The 20,661-nt window shown below is 32.7% G+C and overlaps 1 long non-coding RNA gene across 2 annotated transcripts in view; it reads left to right on the top strand.

Annotated features, from left to right (window-relative positions):
- Window positions 1–20,039, top strand: part of LOC103094877 (uncharacterized) — a 52,508-nt gene extending 32,469 nt beyond the window's left edge. Inside the window, exons 4-5 of one of the 2 annotated variants that reach the window (XR_008915642.1) lie at window positions 488–649; window positions 15,577–20,039. This is a non-coding gene — a long non-coding RNA (uncharacterized LOC103094877). The other variant, XR_459262.3, reaches the window with a different exon arrangement.
- Window positions 20,040–20,661: the final 622 nt, after the last annotated feature.

Here is a 20,661-nt window from a genome sequence, read left to right as displayed (position 1 = left end):
AGTTTGTTTACTTTAACCTCTTTATGAAATAGTATGAATTATCTATATGGTACCATACCCAGCTTTGTAAAACACAAGCAAATCAGATGGTTCCCTGCCATATGGGGGCTTATAGTTTATTATTTTTAAAAATTTATTAATTAATAAAAATTATTGTATATTGCTCTTGCTAATGTCAGAATATTGCATTGATAAAAAAAAACCTTTCCCAAACTAGGGAGCTTACTTCAAAAATATGACACTTGCTGTCTCTGTCTCACTGTAACTGCTCACTATTCAGTGGCTCAGTGTTCCCTAGACACCAATCTTCCCTAACCTCTCTTCAATATAGAGCTAGTACAACATGAAAGCCATACCCTCTTCCTTGTTAGAAAAGAATCTCACTTTCTTAACCTTCACTTAACATCTGCTCAAATTAGAGTCAGATTAAAATACACATTATGTGATTAGCACTAATGTTACTATTTGTTGATTATCTTTCTAATAGCAAATGTCTTCTTTCAATACTAAAAGGAAGAGTGAAAGCATTGCTTGAGAAATTTAGGAAGCATCTGGTAGCTAAAGGCCAAATTTACTATACTAAGAAGAGAAAAGAGGAGAAACAGAGATTATGAAGCAGCAAGCAAGCAATGACAGAAGAGTGTACCAGGTATGTAGAATAACAACCACTACTCTCTTGATTATCATCTTTTCTTAGGACATGATGAAGATAGCTCAATGTTCTGAACCCATGAGCCTTCAAACAGAGTGAAGAGCCCTCAATTTAATGCCTTCTGTATGTTCAGATCTGGGCTAGATGTTGGAAAGAATACAAGATAAGATTCAAGTATGGTACCTACTTCTAAGTGTCTTGTAGAAATAGAAGAAAGAAAGACAGGAAGAAAGATAACTTGTAAAGAAGAAAGAAAGAAAGAAAGAAAGAAAGAAAGAAAGAAAGAAAGAAAGAAAGAAAGAAAGAAAGAAAGAAAGAATGAATTAAGGAAGGAAGGAAGGAAGGAAGAAACAAAGAAAGAAAAAAATTACTACCTACCACTACCAGGGAGTTGATAGATTTCTGTTTGTCTAGATGTGTGATATAGAAAATAATTTCTATTAAAAAGGGAGACATTGTATTTGATATTCAGCTGCATGAAATTGAAGTCTAATTTCTATTTCTATTTTTATTTGAATCTTGTATACTTTTAAAATATGTACACAAGAGTTGTGAAGGCAATGTTTTACTTTATTGGATCATGTTTATTAAAAGTATTTGGTAGAAAAGGGAATATGAGAACAAAGAAACCTTATATTTTCTGTTTATTTCCGCTAATGGTATGATTGTGAATATATGAATTTTATGAGATATTACTCACCAAAACCATCTTATGTATTTGAAATTTTCTTTGCTATAATGCCTTTACTGTATGATAAAATGATATTTAGACATTTTTATAAAAATATAAATGAACTTATATTCCACAATGCAAAAAAAACTAGACCTACAACCACAAATCACCCACCAGGTCAAACTGAGCATAATACTCTCAAGAAAGAAAGAAATATTTAATGAAATAGAAGAATTCTAAGCATTCCTAACAAGATGGACAGAAATAGAAAGAATTTCGAATGATCAAATTGAACAGTCAAAAGAAGCTTAAAAAGGTTAAAAAAGACAGCCTCAAGGGAATCAGTGGGGTTAAACAAATCATATCCCTGCATGGGAAAGTGGTAAGTAGGATAATTAAGATTTCTTTAATACATGAGATACCCAAAGTACTTGATATAATTAAAGTACTCAAGAGAAACAATGACATTAAACTAATTATATTCCTTGCATGGGAAAGTGATAACTAGAATAATTAAGATATTTATAGTGCAAGAAATATACAAGATAAGGTAAGCAAGGGAAACAAAGGGTTTAAATTGATTACTAATCATAAGATAATAAGTAAGATACTTAAGATATTTAAGATACTTAAAGTGCCAAAGATACCTAAAGTATTTAGAATACTTAAGGTATTGAAGATATTTAAGAATTTTTCCCTATTAGGGCAATGAATAAGAGCATATATAGACAGAGAGCAGGGAGTAAGTTAAATATAATAAGATATGATTTTTAAAAACTGACAGATGAGAAAGTTATACATTGCTAAAAGAAAAAAAGGAAAAAATGTTATGGGAAAATTATTTCACATGAGGAGGCATGAAAGAATCTATATAGCAGAGTGGAAGATAAGGGTTATTTGGCAATAGTGGAATCTTACTCTCATCAGAATTACCATAGAGTGGGAATAAAATCCATGCTGAGTTAGGTAGAGGAATCTATTTTATGCAAAAGAGAAGTCAGAATGGAAGAGGGAATAAAAAAGAAAGGGACTGACAAAAGGAAAGGATATTAAAGGAAATTGGCAAACAAAGCAAAAACATTTGTGAATAGTAAAGGATGAAATGAAAGAAAGAGGATAAGCATGGGAAAATAAGATGTAAGGAAACACAATAATCATAATTCTGAATGTGAAAAGGACAAATTCACTCATAATGCAAAATAGCAGAGTGGAATGAAAGCAAATAAATCACAATACGTTGTCTACAAGAAATTCATTTAAAGCAGGAAGACACAGAGTAAAGGTAAAGGGCTAGAGCAAACTCAACTATGTTCCAGATAAAGTTAAAAATGCAGAAGTAGCAATTATGAACTCAGACAAAGCAAAAGTGAAAATTGACTTTATTAAAATAGATAAGGAAGAAAATTACATATTGATAAAAAGAATCAGAGATAATGAAGTAATATTAATATTAAATACATATGCTCCAATTGGCATAAAATCTAAATTCTCAAAAGAGAGAAAACAGACCAAAAACCTATATTAGTAGGGGACATTAACTTTCCCTCTTAAAATGAGATAAATCAAACCAAAAATTACACAAGAAAGAAATTAAGGAGATGAATAGGATTGTAGAAATTTTAAATTTATAGACCTCCAGACAAAACTGATTGGAAATAAAAAAGGAATATACCAGGGGCAACTGGGTAGCTCAGTGGATTGAGAACCAGGCTTAGAGACTGGAGGTTCTAGGTTCAAATCTGACCTCAAACACTTCCCAGCTGTGTGACCCTGGGCAAGTCACTTGACCCCCATTGCCTAGCCCTTACCACTCTTCTGCCTTGGAGTCAATATTGTGTATTGGCTCCAGGACAGAAGGTAAGGGTTAAAAAAAAGGAATATACCTTTGTCTCAGCAGTATATGGCACCTTCACAAAAAAAAAAGACCATTTAATAGGACAAAAATTCAGAACAAAATGCAGAAAGTCAAATAATTGCATCTTTTTTCAGATCATAATGCTATCAAGGTTACACTGAACAAAAGGCTACAGAAAAAAAAGAATAAAAATTTATTGGAACCTAAATAGCCTTATATTAAAGAATGAATGATTCAAATAGTAAATCATACAAAAAATCAGCAATTTCTTTAAAGAAAATGACAAAGTGACAATATACCAAAATTTTAGAGTTTCAGCCAAAGCAAAACTTAGGAGAATGTTTTTTTTTTTTAATTTTTAAATGCTTACATCAGTAAAGTAGAAAAAGCTGATGAATGAATTGAGGATGCAACTAAAAAAATAAAAAAATAACTCCCCCTAATTAAACACCAAATGGAAATTCTGAAAATCAAAGGTGAGATAAATAAAATTGAAAGGAAGAAAAACTATTGAATTGATAAATAAGACAAGCTGCTGGTTTTATTTTTAAGATTCAGTAAAATAGATAAACCATTGATTAATTTGATCAAAAAAGAAATTCAAATTGCCAACTTTGAAAATTAAAAGGGTGAGATTGCAATCAATGAAGAGGAAATTAAAGCAATTTTTAGTAATCATTTTGCCCAATAGTATGCTAATGAATTTCATAATATGAATGAAATAGATTAGTATTTAAAGAAATCTAAATGGCCCAGATTAAGAAAAGATGGAATATTATTTATTCAATTCTATCTCTGAAATAAAAACAAATATTTAGCCTAATTCAGGTGTTATTAACATTTTTTTTTCCTTTAGTAACATTTCAGAGTATATCAGTAATATGTAATTTGATGGTTCTTAGGGAGTTATTGAATTGACTTTTTAATGTACTAAAAAGCAGAGAATTCACAAAGGAGACAATAGTTGACCAGAATCTTGAATAACCATTAATATTTGAACCAGTCACAGAAATAGAAGGAAATAGATAGAAGTAGAATGGTCAAAAGCTCAGGGGTAAGAATGGTAAGGAATATCAGTAAGAGAATTTAAATTATTTGTTAGAAATGGAATATATCTTAAAGCAAAGTAGATTGCTCAAAGTGACAGTTAGCTCTGCAACTAATACTCAAATACAGATCCCAAGTTCCACTCCAGCATTGCTGTTTGTTTGTTTGTTTTTTCCATTTACATTAGGAATTAAATACGTATCCCATAGGTTACATGCAACCCAGAATAATATAGACTGCAACCAAAACCAGATAAAAATGGGAAATAATTAAGAAAATAAAATAAAAATACAATAATATGTAGACAATATAGTATTTTAAAACAAAAACTATTCAACCCATAGGGTTTGTTATGTACTAATTATTGGACCCTCTTTCTATTTGAGTTTCACAGCATTAAATTAAACCATGTTTTCTGGATAGAGTAGAAGGATTTAGGTTGAGTAGTAGTATAAGACAAGCCTGGTTTCATTTATGGATGACAACAAATATTAGAATCAGTCAAAAACATTTGTCATATATCTACTATGTACCAATATCAGGTATTATGGATAAACATAAAATGAATGAAGTAATCTCTGCTTACAAGGAGATTTCATTTTAAGGGTGGATAAGGAGTAGAGATAATAAAAAACAAATTAATATAAAGTAGGTAATGATAACATACTTTTGGAGGGAAAGTATTATTGGGGGAAATCTGAAAAATCCTCATGTGGAAGATTGTGCCTGAGATGCATTATGTAATATGAAAGAATTCTGTGAGGCAAAGGTTAGAAGGAATGTATTCCATGCATGGCAGAGAGCCAATCTCCATGGCACATAAGAGGTGAGAGAAAGATTGTCAAGTGTGACTTGATCTTCAGGCTGTTGGGAACTAATTAAAGTTTCCAAGAACAACAATGACATGATAACAGATTGTTTAAAAGCAGTATTTATTATGGAAATGTTCCATAAGACTGACAGATGGGAGAAAAGCAAAGAAGAAGAAAATACATTGCATATAATTTTTCAATACCCCAGACTGAGATGATAAAGGCTTGGACTAGGGTATGAGCAAGGCAAATAAGGAGATAGTAGATTCAAATCTGGCTTCAGACACCTACTATCTATGTGACCCTGGGCAAGTCATTCAATACCAATTGCCTAGCCCTTGCCACTTTTCTGTCTTAGAATTGATAATAAGGCAGAAAGAAAGGATGTAAGCAAAAGGAGAGTAAATAGTGATTTACTAGGATGAAAGAATAGCAATTGATCCATAAGTACCGAAGGAAAAGTGTGAAATAAAAACGACTTCAGGTCTTTAGGTTATTTGTCTCTGAGTCCCCAGGAAAAATTACTTTTACTCTGGGCTCCATTTTCCTATCTATAAACAGAATAGACCAAGATAATTTCTATGATTCTACCCATATATTCTATCTATAAAATAGATACATTATTTGGAAATAAAAAGTGATACCATGAATAAATTAGAGAAGCAAAAATACTTTACCAGTTAGACCTATGGAAATACTATTATACCATAAAAAAGGCAAATAAGATGATCACAAAAAATCCCTGGATGTATTCAATGAAGTGACCCAAAATTAAATGAGCAGTCAAGAGAATGTTTTACACAGTAACAACAAAAATGTATGATGATCAACTTAAGTATTACTAAAAAGGTGCAAATCCAGAACAACTCTAAGAGACTCATTCAAAAAAAAAAAAAGAATATATACCACCATAGAAGGAAAAAACTGAGTACAAATCCCAACTTAAACATATCATTATTTATTTCCTCCATAATTTTTTCTCTAGAGTAAGCAATTTATGTATCGTTTCGCAACATGATGGATATAGAAATTTATAATATGATACCATATGTACAACATATCAAATTGCCTTTTTCAGAGGGGCAAGGGTAGGAGGGATAGAGAGAACATGGATTGCAAAATATCAGAAGATAATTTTAATTGTATTAATATGGAATATGGAATAATTAAAATTAATTATTATAAAAGAGAATAATATTATTATAAATATAAAAAGAAAGGATAAAGTGGCTAAAAGTGATAGCCTAATAAGTATGATTTTAGATTTTTTTTTAAAATCTAGAATATAATTTTAGAGAAATGGTTGAGAAAAATGTATAATGTAAAATGGTGATTTATAAAAATCAGCATCTCTCTATGAACCTTAAATAATGTCAGGCAAACCTCATTTCCTTATTTTCACAAATTTATTAAACTAATAGAAAAGGAAGATATGGAAATAGTTTACCTAGGTTCAGCAAAGCTTTTGATTGTATAACCTCTAATATTATTGTGGAGAATGGAGAGGTACATGAATGAGATGAAAACAGATCTGCTTAGATAAGGAGACTGAAAGATTATTTGTGAATGATTCAATGGTATTATGTCAGGAGGCCTTCCGTGAAGTTAACACAGTGATCTCTGCTTCACTTTAAGCTGATTAATATTTTTTATCACTGACTGGGATAAAAGGAATAAGTGACATGATTATAAAAAAATATTTCAGATGACCTGAAGCTGAGAGAAAAAGTTAATAAACTGGATGACTTAGTTGGGGGAATTCAAAAAGTTCTAGAAAGGTTAGAGCAGTGATATTGAATCTAATCAAATGAAATTCAGTAGGATAAATGCCCATCTATTGCATTATGATTGAAAGGAAATTTGATTTATATTGCCTTTACATTATTGATCATGAACTAAGTGATCACAAAATATCCTTTAGGTAGATAACTACAACTATGATTTTTAGAAAAAGTTAGACCTAGTTAGTAAACTCAACATATATACGATGTCAATTATAATAATAGAATATTTACTATCAATTTAGAAAGTTTACTAGATAGGATATAGTATATTAGACTATTGTAGCAGTTAATAATATTTAAAACCTTTTTGGGATACATAAATCCACAAAGAAGGTGGAGGAATTATTGAGCAAAGATTGGCTAAAGGTTATTTACAATTTGCCTTAGTTTTACACATTAGTTCATTGAAAATTATTTGTGTCCAATAAAAATGATCAAATTTAATTCATTCCCACTATTAAATTAGGTTTTTCCTATTTGCTGAGGATGAAAGTACAGAAACTGTGCAAAGGATCAGCCTCACTATGGAAAGAAATGAGAACTTTAATGTCTTTCATTTCCTACCTGTACCATTTTACCCTGTTTATGCAACCAGCCAGATCCCTTCTCTCTGGGACTCACCTTATTGGTATCAGACTTAGAGCTGACATCCTATTAAGTTAGTACACTGTGGCTCAGAAGTCCCAAGTTCAAGTGATCCACCATCTTAAGCCACTTTGAGCACCATGGATTACAAGCTGGTGCACTAACTCTCAGCTGCATCTTTACCTGAAAATGAGTTAAAGAAGAGAGTCACTACTGTCCAGGAAAAAGAATTATCTCTCATGACAGCATCCATGGGAAGAGTATCTGTGCTTTTTTGACACTTAACTGAGTAAAATGGATTGTAATACTAGGATTCCAAAGTGGATGTACTAAAAATTCCCATCAGGTATCAACATGTTATTGATGGTATTAACTAGAAAATTTTCAGGGCCACATTGCTTAGCATGCTGCCTAACACATAATAGGTATATAATCAATGTTTATCAATAGATTTTAACTGTAACCATGGAATATGGGTTGATAATATCTGATAAGAAGAAAAATCACAGCATAAAAATGCAATTTGATAAGATTTTCTTTATACTGCAACAAAGCACTTGCCACCATTTCCCTTTATGCCTGTATTAACTAATCCTATCATATATAGTTTAGATTTTTAAAATGAGAAACAGAGCCAAAGACATCAAATCATGATGTGCATTTATATATCTCTAGAAGGTATAATTCTAACTACACAATTTTGAACCTATAATATTATATTCGCTAAGTTTATCTAATAAAATTACTATAAATTTGAAATTGCTAACAAAATTATTGTAATCTCCAATAAAGGAAAACTTGTGAATTAGTATGCAAGAATGATTTGACTATAGAGCATGTCTAATTTGAAAGAAGCCATTCATGACTTTTGGGTTATGAGAAAGTTTCACTTTTCTCTAGGAAAATATCCTGCTTTATTCATTGAACTGAACAAATATTCATTATGGCATTTTTGTAGATGTTTATTTTTTCCTTCAGAGCTTATTTTTATTACATGTTTTGATTTGTAATTCATTTATTGACCTAGAGAAAATGAAATATTCATTAACAAAGGTGATGTAGAAACTATTCCAATTATAGGTTGCCATAGACATATCTTCCTATAGTAGCCAATAATAGCCAGCTTTTCTGCCAATCTTTCTTTATTAGTGCATTTCTGCTAATCAACCTACATAGGAGGAACAAGACAACTACATCTCTGTGGGCAATTCATATGCCCTTTTTGAAAATATTTTTCCATATTACATATCAACACAATTCCTTAACATTTGCTTTCTGATATTTTTCTATCCATGTTCTCTCTATCCCTGCCACCCTTGCCCCTCCTCAAGAAGGCAGTTAATATGATAGAGGTTGTACATATCTTATGTAATATATATTTCCATTTTTATCATGTTGTGAAACAAGATACAAATTGCTTACACTAAAGAAAAATTCATAGAAGAAAGAAAAGAATGGTATGTTTCAATTTCATTCAAGTACCATCTGTTCCTTCTATGGCAGTGGATATCTTTTTTTATTGTCTTGAGTCTCTTTGAGTTGTTCTGGATCATTGCATTGTTGATAATAGTTAAGACACTCACAGTTGATCATTTTACATTATTGTTGTTACTGTGTACAATATTCTCCATGTTATGCTCAATTCACTTTGTATCACTTTATACATCTTTCCAAGTTTTCTTGTGATTGTCTTATTCGTCATTTCTTATGATACACATTAGTATTGCATTACAAGCATATCCACAATTTGTTTAGCCATTCCCCAATTGACAGACATTCTTTTTACTTTCCAGTTCTTTACTAACACAAAAAGAACTGCTCTAAATATCTCTGTATAGGTAGGTTCTTTCCCCCCATCTTGAATCTCTTTGGGATACAGGTCTGGTAGTGCACAGTTTGGTGTCCTTTAGGTATGGTTCCAGTGTTCTACAGAATGACTGTATCAGTTTGCAACTCCATCAGCAGTGTATTAGTGTCCCAATTTTTTCACATCTCCTCCAGCACTAATTTTCCTTTCTGTCATGTTACCAGTTTAATGGGTATAAGATGGTATCTCAGAGTTGTTTCAATTTGCATTTCTCTTATCATTAATGATTCAGAGCATTTTTAAATGACTGATGATAGTTTTAAATTCTTCATCTTGTAATTGCCTGTTTGTATCCTTTGACCATTTGTCAAATGGTAAAGGGAGCATAAGCACTGACCAACCCTGAAAATTGATGCTATGCCCACACTGAGGTCTCATGGCAAGGGCCAAGGTTCAGTATAAAACAAAATGTTGCAAAGTCAATTTTCTTGTTGTGGTCATATCAGAAAGTCACAGGGTTAATAAGTGCTGAAATCTTCAATAGAAAAAATTAATTAGTGGGGTCTTTACAAATTGATTAGGTTAATCTGCTATTGCTCAATAACAGACTATCATGGAAGCTTCCACTGCTTCAACTTTTGGCCATTCTGGCCCTTCAGATTACCTTTACAAACAACTTTGGAATTTACATCTCAAAGATTGATAGTAGAAGTATTTGCTAGTCCTCCTGTCTTCCAGATCATTTCTCAATCAAGAATCTTCTTTCTTCTTTTTTCTTTCCTCAAATTCCATATTTCAAGCTCACAACAGTTTAGGACACTGCCCTGACCTTTATGTTACATAGGCCATAACAACTGGGAAATCACACTTTTAACCTAGGATGACATCTGGAACTGGAATAAATACTTTTTTCAGTCAATATTGACTTCATTCCAGAGCTTTTGCTTAGTTTTGGTTAAGGAATTTCTATGACTACTTGGGTTGTTAAGCTTGTCTTATAGTAGCTCCCAGATCAATGCTTGTGCTTTTGTTTTGCAAAGAGAGGAAGCCCACAGCAACTCCAAAGTGCTTAGAGGAAATTTACTGCCCATGTACATGTACTACAACTCCATCTCTTCCTATGGTATATTCTCCCATCACAAAGAAAAGCTAGTGGTGACAAGTCAAAACAAATTAAATAACTGAAACTTCAGTAGCCTTCCACCATAACAATGTTGTTTCCAGAATACACATTAGGCAAAATGACCCTAGGTACCATCCTAACATGCTCTGCTGGTGGAAATCCTTCTAAAATTTATTTCCTACCCATTGAAAAAAGTTATCAAGCTAAAGGTCTGACAATGTCTTTCCATAAAAACAATGAGGATATAATTGGAAAAAGTCTCATTTGGAGAAAATAACTAGACACTAGCGAATGGTTGCTACAATCCCACTATTCAGAGTCAGACTATTTTCAACAATTGGAAAATTATCTCAAAGGGAAAATATGTGCATTTGATCCAAGAGTCAAACCCAGGTTTGTTATATGTACATGTAAGTTCTTCAAATGTATTCCATGAAGGTGCTTTTGACTCTGAGCTCTACACCAAACAATAACAATGAATGAATGCATTGAGGGTGAAAAAAGAATGACTGGCATTGCATGAATTCAGAGAAACACCACCTGTGCATTTGTTTCTGCATCTCACCTTTATTCCTTCTGCTGTGGACATAGTTATCTCCTCCCATAGTAAATCTGACTGAACCTACAAGAAATGATTACTTCATTTACTTTTCTAGCTGGGGAACTGGGTTATCCACCTAGTTATTTGTATGCATCATGAACATTTAGGCCAAAATTAAGATGAAGAGGTGGAGGTATTGAAATAAATATGCACCTTAGAGACCTTTCACATGTTCCATAAATTTCTAGATTGCTTAATTGACTCCTTCTCCCTCAGGCAACTTGAGCCAATCAATGTCAAGGGTTTAGGATTTCTCCTTAGTTTGGAGGTACTATTGATGTCTTAGAAAAGAATTGTTAGAATTTCACATTCTCTTCATTTCTTTGTTATTCTATCTCATCTTCCTTTCCATACAAAAGATGTAAAATGAATTCCAGCAAAGTTGGACAAAAAAGCAGAATTCACAGAAAACTGATCATAAATCTATGGAATAGCAGAAAATATTTCTCCCATTGTCAAAGCAAATGCTCATTCTTTTCTTAGAATGTTTTGTTATATTTCTCTGTCCCTGTTTCTTTTTCCCTTTGAGTAACTCCTCCTTAGAATTATATTGCCAAAGGAATAATGTAATAGACACAGCTAGGTGACTCAGGGGACAGAGAGCTGGGCCTAGAGATAGGATGTCCTTGGTTCAAATTTGGCCTCAGATACACACTAGCTTTGTGTCTCTGGACAAGCCCTTAGTATTATACCAATACTTAATACTAATTCTAAGACAGAAGGTAAAGGTTTGTTTTTTAAAGGACTAATGCAATAGCTATCTCCAAAATAATATAAGTATTATCAAAAGAGATCTTTATTATTCCTTGTTGTTCCAAGGCATAGAATCATAGAATTAGATTAGAAGTTACTGGTGGGCCAATTATGATATTACTGGAAAGAGGAAGGTTGAAGGAATTTCTATGACCCCTTACAGTAGTAAAGTTCTATGACATGTCTACCAAGTTTAAATATATGATTTGTCACTAATGTTGTGCTTCTTATCCTACCCCCAAAGGATAACAGAAATGAACTAGTATAGAACTCTGCCATAAGTATCTAATATAGAAAGCATTTTTACCATTTTCTCTAGAATAAAACATTCCAATGTTTTCAATCTCATATTACAGAAGATGGTTCTATAAAGTTGGGTTTACTTATAGCATTGTCATAAGATTAATCAAATATATATGTTCCTTTAAGTCCATACCTGCTAATTTCACAAAGTTAAATTAATTGTGACTGTGACACAATTTGAAATGTATTTTATGAAATCATTTTACCTTTAGCAGAAAGGAAGTTTGGCTTTCACATATCGCCCCAACATAAAAAAAAAGAAAAGCCACTGGACTTCCTATTTGGGAAATATTTTTGCTGTTCATTATAGTAGTCTGTGTTTTAATATTCACCAACCAATAATTAAATGATCTCTTCATGTTTTTCATAGAATAAAAAATTTATAATAAAACGTCACAAAGGAAAAACTTCCTGTTGGATTCAGGAAGTACTTTTTCTAAATCGAAAAATACTAATAATTGTATAGTCATCTAATCTCTGCTTAATCTTCACTGCCGTGGCTAAGGTCTACTAGTTCATCTTTACAAATTTCATTTTTTTTAGAAAATCAATAGTACCAATTAATAACACATTTTCATATCACTTAACATCTTGTAAAGTCATTTTGCTTATCCATAGAAAAAAATCCTTTGAGGTAGCTCAAATACAACATTATTGTTTCTGTCTTTCTGTTGGGAAAATGGTTCCAAAATTATTGAGTTCGATTATAGGAATATTATAGAAGGAATTATATAATATAGATCATCTACTTTAAATTCTACTCTGACGTTACTTCAAATAATATCCACCCCCAATTCTCACCCTGCTTCTTTATGAAAACTCCTACATGTTTGGATGATTGCCATGTTGCTTATTTATCACCATTTTTCTTGAAGAAAAATCCATTCTTTTGCAAGCTCATTTGAGATTGTTTCTACAATTTTTACCATTGTGGTTGCTTGCCTCCAGTACTGTTAAAATGTCAAAATATATAGCTATAAATTGAGTGTAAAGATACTTATTGAATGATTTATATCATATGGAGCCATATGTCTGAACTATCCTCTGAATTACCGTTATGGACTGGACTGTCATTTATCTATAAAGATTTGTGATGAAAGAGGCATCTCCAGTGCTTACTTCTAAATGGTATTCAAAACCTCTTACCAGACACTTTAATGTGTCCTGCTCTGCAGCATAGGGAAAAAATATAGTGGAGGTTTTGTCTCCTCAACTGAGGACACCATTCCTCACTGGGGCACTTAGGTGGTACAGCAGTTAGGGGGCTAGGCCTGGATCCAGGAAGACCTGAGTTCAAATTTGACCTCATACATTTACAGTGTGACTCTGGATAAGTCAACAAGCTTCTTTACTCAGTTTCTTAAAATGGAAACCAGGGATAATAAGAGTACTTACATTCCAGGGTTGTTTTAAAGATGAAATATTTGTAAAGCACTTAGCACAGTACTTGACATATAGTAAATTATATATCTATATCTATATCTATCTATCTATCTATCTATCTATCTATCTATCTATCTATCTATCTATCTACTTGTTCTCCTTCCCATTGGTCTATCTCTTTCTTATCCACCTCCTTCTATATCTTCAATTCTATCAATTTTCTTGAATCCATGTCTTCAGTTTTCTAACATTATTTGGTACTTTGATCTCTGACTAAAAGCTTATTTTCAAAAATTCCCTTAATATCAAGTACTGATTATGAGAGAATAAAAGTAAAATAAGAGAAACATACACCTATGGAAATGTGTTTTTCTTTCTCTTCTGGATAAAAGGGGTGTCTATAGATGATAACCGCATTCAACTATGCTAAATAGATTTTTGCCCTAGTCTTTCTCTGTCGGGAAACACTATTTTCATGGTACATTTAGCAAATGCTATTATTATAATTGATCTTCTATGAAACTACATATTATGCAAATAAATTAATTATCGTTCCTCATATTACAATGGCTAGTAAATCAATTCATAATTATGTGACACTTAAAATAAATAGAATAACACTATTTAAATTTCCCTGCTGAAGTGCTAATGCATAACATGTTCAGGGGTGAGGTAATAAAACGGCAAGAGGTCAGACAGTATTGATGCTGAGATGCATGTAGTGTAGATTAAACTGAAACCATTGGATTTTTAGGCCTTTTCCATGTTTCTTTGAACCAATATATAAAAATTTTTGAATACTTTGAATATCTCTCTATACCTGTGATGCATGTTATCAAATTCAGTGGAGTTCATCTGAAGCCAGGACAAAATTTTTGTAATATTTTTGGCACAGCATTTTTCTTCAAAACTGCAACTTTGAAATATTGCTTCTAAAAAAAAAAAAAGAAATATTGCTTCTATAGAAGGGTACCACATCTAGCCGACCTTGTTTTTCAAAGCAGACTGCTTATTAAAGGACATAAATGAAAGTAAAGAGCAGTCTACACTGACTTGGAACTTCTGGTAGACTGTATACATTTCACTCTCTGCTCCTAAGCTATTCAATAGGAGAACTGTGAAGCAATTAAGGTCTGAATCAAACTTGCAGGAAGGTCATGGAGAGAGACAATAAAAGTCTGTCACCATTGAGGGGCCTTCCTCTAATTTCTTTTCTTTCCCTTAAGATCTAGGGTATATGAAGGAGTAAATAAGGAAAGACGGGTTCAAGGGTGTGCATGTGTCACCATAGATGACAGACAACACGCACCATAGCAGGAATCTGATGTATTGAATGACCTAAAATGTATATTTTCTTGTATTCATAGCTAGGCAGTGAGGTGGTCCAGTAGATAAAGTGACGGGTCTAGAGTCATGAAGACTTTTTCATGAATTCAAATCTAGCCTCTGATGCTTACTTAGCTGTGTGAACCTAAGCATATTTGCTTTAGTTCTTCATCACTAAAATGTGTTAGAGAAAGAAATTGAAAATCACTTCAGTAATTTTGCCAAGAACATCCCAAATGAAGTCTTAAAGGATCAGACACAACTGAACAACAACAATGAATTCAGATACCCATGTCCATATTATAGGAATTCCATCATGATTCAACTAGACAAGTTCCCAGTCATGTTTAACTAGTGATATTTTTTTTCTAGGTGGAAATGTCATATGCTATAATATTTAAAAATAAGTCCTAATTGATTTATATAGTCATCACATGGGAGAGAAGCAAGAGTTGCTATTCCTGTAGTAGAATTCAAAAATCACTAACAAAATTATTTAAAAATGAAAGAGGTAACCTTAGCAATAAAAAACCCAACAGAAAACACAGGATTATCTCAATAAATGCAGAAAAAGCTCTTGAAAAAATATAATGCCCATTTCTATTAAAAAATACTAGAGAGAATAAGATTAAATGGAGCTTTCCTTAAAATGATAAATTGCTTTATTAAACCAACAGCAAACATTCCTTGTAATGGGAGAAGCTAGAAGCCTTCCCAGTAAGATAAGAAGTAAGGCAAGACTGTCCAATATTACTGATATTATTCAATATTATACTAGAAATGCTATCTATAGCAATAAGACAAGGCAAAGATATTGAAAAAATTGAAATAGGCAACAAAGAAATGAAACTAACTTTTTTTTTCTTTTGTAGATGATGTGCTACTATCCTGAGAGAATTCTAGAGAATCTACTAAAAACTTATTTAAACTCATAACACTTTAGCATTTTTGCTGGATATAAAATAAACTCAAATAAATTACCAATATTTCTCTATATTACCAACAAAGCCGAGGAACAAGAATTAGAACAAGAAATCCCATTTAAACCAAATACAGATAATAATGAAATATTTAGTATTCCACCTGCCAAGATGAATCCAAGAAATATATAAACTACAAAACACTTTTCACATAAAAGAAAAGTTAGATCTAAAAATTTGAAGATATATTTATTGTTCATTATAATTAGATATAATTGTCATGGGTAGGCTGAACCAATGTAATATAAAATGACAATTCTATTTGAATTAATCTACATATTCAGTGCCACACCAATCAAACTCCCCCAAAATTATTTTATAGAGGTAGAAAAAATAATAGCAAAATTCACCTGGAAAAACAAAAGTTGAAGAATATAAAAGGAATCAGTTTTAAAAATGTGAAGTAAAATGGACTAGCACTACCAGATATCAAACTGTTTTACAAAACAGTAATCTACTTTCTGTTAAAAGACATTCCTGATTACACATATGTAAAGTGCCAAAGTTAGTTCTAGATCCTCTGATTCCAAATGCTCCAAACGCTCCACTTCTAGTATCCTGAAACCATCTCCTTAAAATTAAAAAAAAAATAAATTATTAATGAAGCAGAATTTTACTTTCGCAAATACAACAGACAGGTTTTGTGAAACAATAAGTTTCTTTAACAAAAGTATATCTTAATCATTCAATGGTAGTACTTTCCTTTAGCCCAATCTGAGAAACTTAAAGATTGGACCACTGCACTCCCAATTATTCTTGGCTGTGGTATCCTGTAAAAACCAAGTCAAGTCAAAACAAAACAAAACAAAAATACAGCATATATATGGAAACACTGGTTGTTCAAAATATATGTATGGAAATTATTTGTTGCTTATAATTACATGCTACAAAGGCATTTAAAAAAACTAATCTAATTAGTAGAAACTGTAAGAATTCACTTAGAACTGCTAAAAGAAGGAAGAGAAAGTTCAAAAGAACAGTATCAACTGAAAGGATAAAATGACATTGTTTTAAACTTCTGTTTAATTTTTTTTTACATTACAAAAGGTAAAAAATTCCTTGTTTTATAAGATAAACAACTCATAGATAAGTTTTAGGGAGCTCTACATTACAAAAAATTATTAAAAAATTTTGCAATATATATTACATGGTCCATTACCCAATCAAAATAGTAATTAATAAAGGAGAAGGAAAAGATTCAAACCTAATTGCAGACAATATAAAGAAAGCTTTCCCACCTTATAATTTGGTCAAAGAACACTCATCAATACATACAAATAGTGAAAGGACTGATAAGAACTAGACAGCACACTAAAATTTATAGGTTTATTTAAATAGTTCTAAGAGGGAAGAAAATTCAGAGGAAAACAGATATTAATAAAATAAAACAGATTAATTCAATGAGCATGTAATTGATTAAATTAGAGAAACAAAGTTTTAAAATAAGCAAAAGGAAGACTTTTAAGTAGAAATGAATTAAAATTTTAAAATTCTTAGTATCATAAAAATAAAATCTTTTAAGATTAATAGAAGTCAATGAGCTGTAATAATTAAAATTGGTCACCAAAGGTAAAAGTTTAAAATTTGGTTTTACAAAAATAATAATAGTTAAAGAAAAAGAATTGTTGTGTTTGCTATTGATAAAAGTTAAAGTTAAACTATGAGTCAGTAGGCTGTTAGTAGCTTTATTTACAGTAAGGGAGAGATATTATTATAGTGGGAAATATAGGAAGGAGGTAGAAAATATCACCTAGCTAAAAATATCCTAACTCCTAATACTAGAGCCTCCAGAACATGATGCCAATCTCACCAGACTCCAAAGTCCAGACCAGGAAGCCAAAATTGGAAGTGCCAAAGACACTGAAAAATCACAGAGAACATTCTGCAAACACAAGGCAAACACTGCCAAGAATGAAGAGTGCTAAGAAATCATCCAAGAATCCAAGAATGTAGAGCTTAAGAATGTAAGAATGGACTTCCAGTCAAGATGGCAGCTTAGAGAAAGCTAAAGTTCAGATCTCCGGAAACCCTTCCCTACCGAACTCAAACTATATGTTCCTAAGGCACCGAAATTCAAAACGAACAACAGCATAGACCCTGGGAATCCTCCTCCTGGACCTGGACCTGGATCAAAAGGTACACCCCCCCCAAAAGCCAGAACCTGAGATCACTCGGACCTAAGGGGGGGGCAGAAGGAAGGTCCCAGGTCCCATTCCCCCAACCCAGAGCTCTGAGTCCAAGGCAGCAGAGGGAACCTCAGAGCCTCAGGGCCGGCTATCCTGAAGGCCTCTTCCTGAAAACAATGTGACCCAGTCGAGGGGCACCCAGACAGCAGGGAAACAGAAAGAGACAGGAGGAGCCTGTAGCCCCCTGACCAGATCCTTCCATCTGAGTCTCACTGAATGGTCCCTGCCTCAGGGCATACTCAGTCTGAGGTTAATCCCACATAAGTCATCAGCATTTCTATATAATTCCAACACAGCTCAGCAGCAAGAACTAGAAAGAGAAATCCCATTCAAAATCACCTTAGACAAAATAAAATACCTAGGAATCTATCTCCTGAGACAAACACAGGAACTATATGAACACAACTACAAAACACTCTCCACACAACTAAAACTAGACTTGAGCAATTGGAAAAAACATTAACTGCTCATGGATAGGATGAGCCAATATAATAAAAATGACCATCCTACCCAAACTTATTTATCTATTTAGTGCCATACCCATTGAACTACCAAAAAATTTCTTTACTAATTTAGATATAACCATAACAAAGTTCATTTGGAAGAACAAAAGATCAAGGATATCCAGGGAAATAATGAAAAATAAAACACAAATGATGCAGGCCTTGCAGTCCCAGACCTTAAACTATATTACAAAGCAGCAGTCGTCAAAACAATTTGGTACTGAATAAGAGAGAGAAAGGAGGATCAGTGGAATAGACTGGGGGCAAGCGACCTCAGCAAGACAGTATATGATAAACCCAAAGGTCCCAGCTTTTGGGATAAAAATCCACTATTCAATAAAAACTGCTGGGAAAATTGGAAGACAGTGTGGGAGAGATTAGGAATTGATCAACACCTCACACCCTACACCAAGATAAATTCAAAATGGGTGAATGACTTAAACATAAAGAAGGAAACCATAAGTAAATTGGGTAAACACAGAATAGTATACATGTCAGACCTTTGGGAGGGGAAAGACTTTAAAACCAAGCAAGACATAGAAAGAGTCACAAAATGTAAAATAAATAATTTCGACTACATCAAATTAAAAAGCTTTTCTACAAACAAAACCAATGTAACTAAAATCAGAAGGGAAACAACAAATTGGGAAAAAATCTTCATAGAAATCTCTGACAAAGGTTTAATTACTCAAATTTATAAAGAGCTAAATCAATTGTACAAAAATCCAAGCCATTCTCCAATTGATAAATGGGCAAGGGACATGGATAGGCAGTTTTCAGATAAAGAATTCAAAACTATTAATTAGCACATGAAAGAGTGTTCTAAATCTCTTACCAGAGAGATGCAAATCAAAACAACTCTGAGGTATCACCTCACACCTAGCAGATTGGCTAACATGATAGCAAAGGAAAGTAATGAATGCTGGAGGGGATGTGGCAAAGTAGGGACATTAATTCATTGCTGGTGGAGTTGTGAACTGATCCAACCATTCTGGAGGGCAATTTGGAACTATGCCCAAAGGGCGATAAAAGAATGTCTGCCCTTTGATCCAGCCATAGAACTTCTGGGTCTGTACCCCAAAGAGATAATGGAGAAAAAGACTTGTACAAGAATATTCATAGCTGCGCTCTTTGTAGTGGCAAAAAAATTGGAAAATGAGGGGATGTCCATCAATTGGGGAATGGCTGAACAAATTGTGGTATATGTTGGTGATGGAATACTATTGTGCAAAAAGGAATAATAAAGTGAAGGAATTCCATGGAGACTGGAACAACCTCCAGGAAGTGATGCAGAGCGAGCGAGAGGAGCAGAACCAGGAGAACATTGTACACAGAGACTAATACACTGTGGTATAATCGAACGTAATGGACTTCTCCATTAGTAGTGGTGTAGTGTCCCTGTACAATCTGCAGGGATCTAAGAGAAAAAAAAAACATTCATAAGCAGAGGACAAACTGAGGGAGTAGAAACACCGAGGAAAAGCAACTGCCTGACTACAGTGTTTGAGGGGACATGATAGAGGAGAGACTAAACGAATGCAAATACTAACAATGTGACAATGGGTTCGAATCAAGAACACATGTGATACCCAGTGGAATCATGCGTCGGCTATGGGGGGTTGGTGGGGGAGGAAAAGAAAATGATCTTTGTCCTTAATGAATAATTCTTGGAAATAATCAAATAAAATATTATTTAAAAAAAAAAGAATCTAAGAATGGATGAATATCTCTCAGGTTCTGGCTTATATGCAGTTTTCTCCTCCTATCTCCTCTTAACATCTTAGGAATCAATCACAGCCTTTAGATTTGCTTAGCATTGCCTAGGGAATGGCAGTGCTTATGGCCTTTTAGGGAATGAACTTTCTTAGTTAGTGACTAAGTGTTAAGTAGGAGTACTTTAAGTTCTTGATTAATTAAATTAAAATAGACAAAGGGAATAAAAAATCCATTTCACAGAACCATAAGTTAATTTGATTTTAAAAAGACAAGCACATTTTCATCAAATAAAGTGAACTCTACTGTAATTGAGGAAAAATGAAGAGATTGTCAGAAAAAAAAACATCTTTATTGGCAGATAAAATCATTTACTTAGAAATTCATGAAGGCTATAAAAAATTATTTGAGGTAAAATAATAGGTTACAAAATAAATTTTAAAGATTACCTTTAGCACAGTGTAATAAATTCCAATTAAAACACAAGATTTCTGGAATTTAACATTCCATGAACCTCAGAAGGTACATAATTATAACTAAAGAAAATTCATTTAAAAAAGACAATAAATAATTGG

Source organism: Monodelphis domestica, chromosome 1, assembly GCF_027887165.1.
Source record: "Monodelphis domestica isolate mMonDom1 chromosome 1, mMonDom1.pri, whole genome shotgun sequence".
NCBI lineage: Eukaryota > Metazoa > Chordata > Mammalia > Didelphimorphia > Didelphidae > Monodelphis > Monodelphis domestica.
The sequence above is the reverse complement of the archived record's forward strand: the minus strand, read 5'-3'. Positions and strand labels throughout refer to the sequence as shown.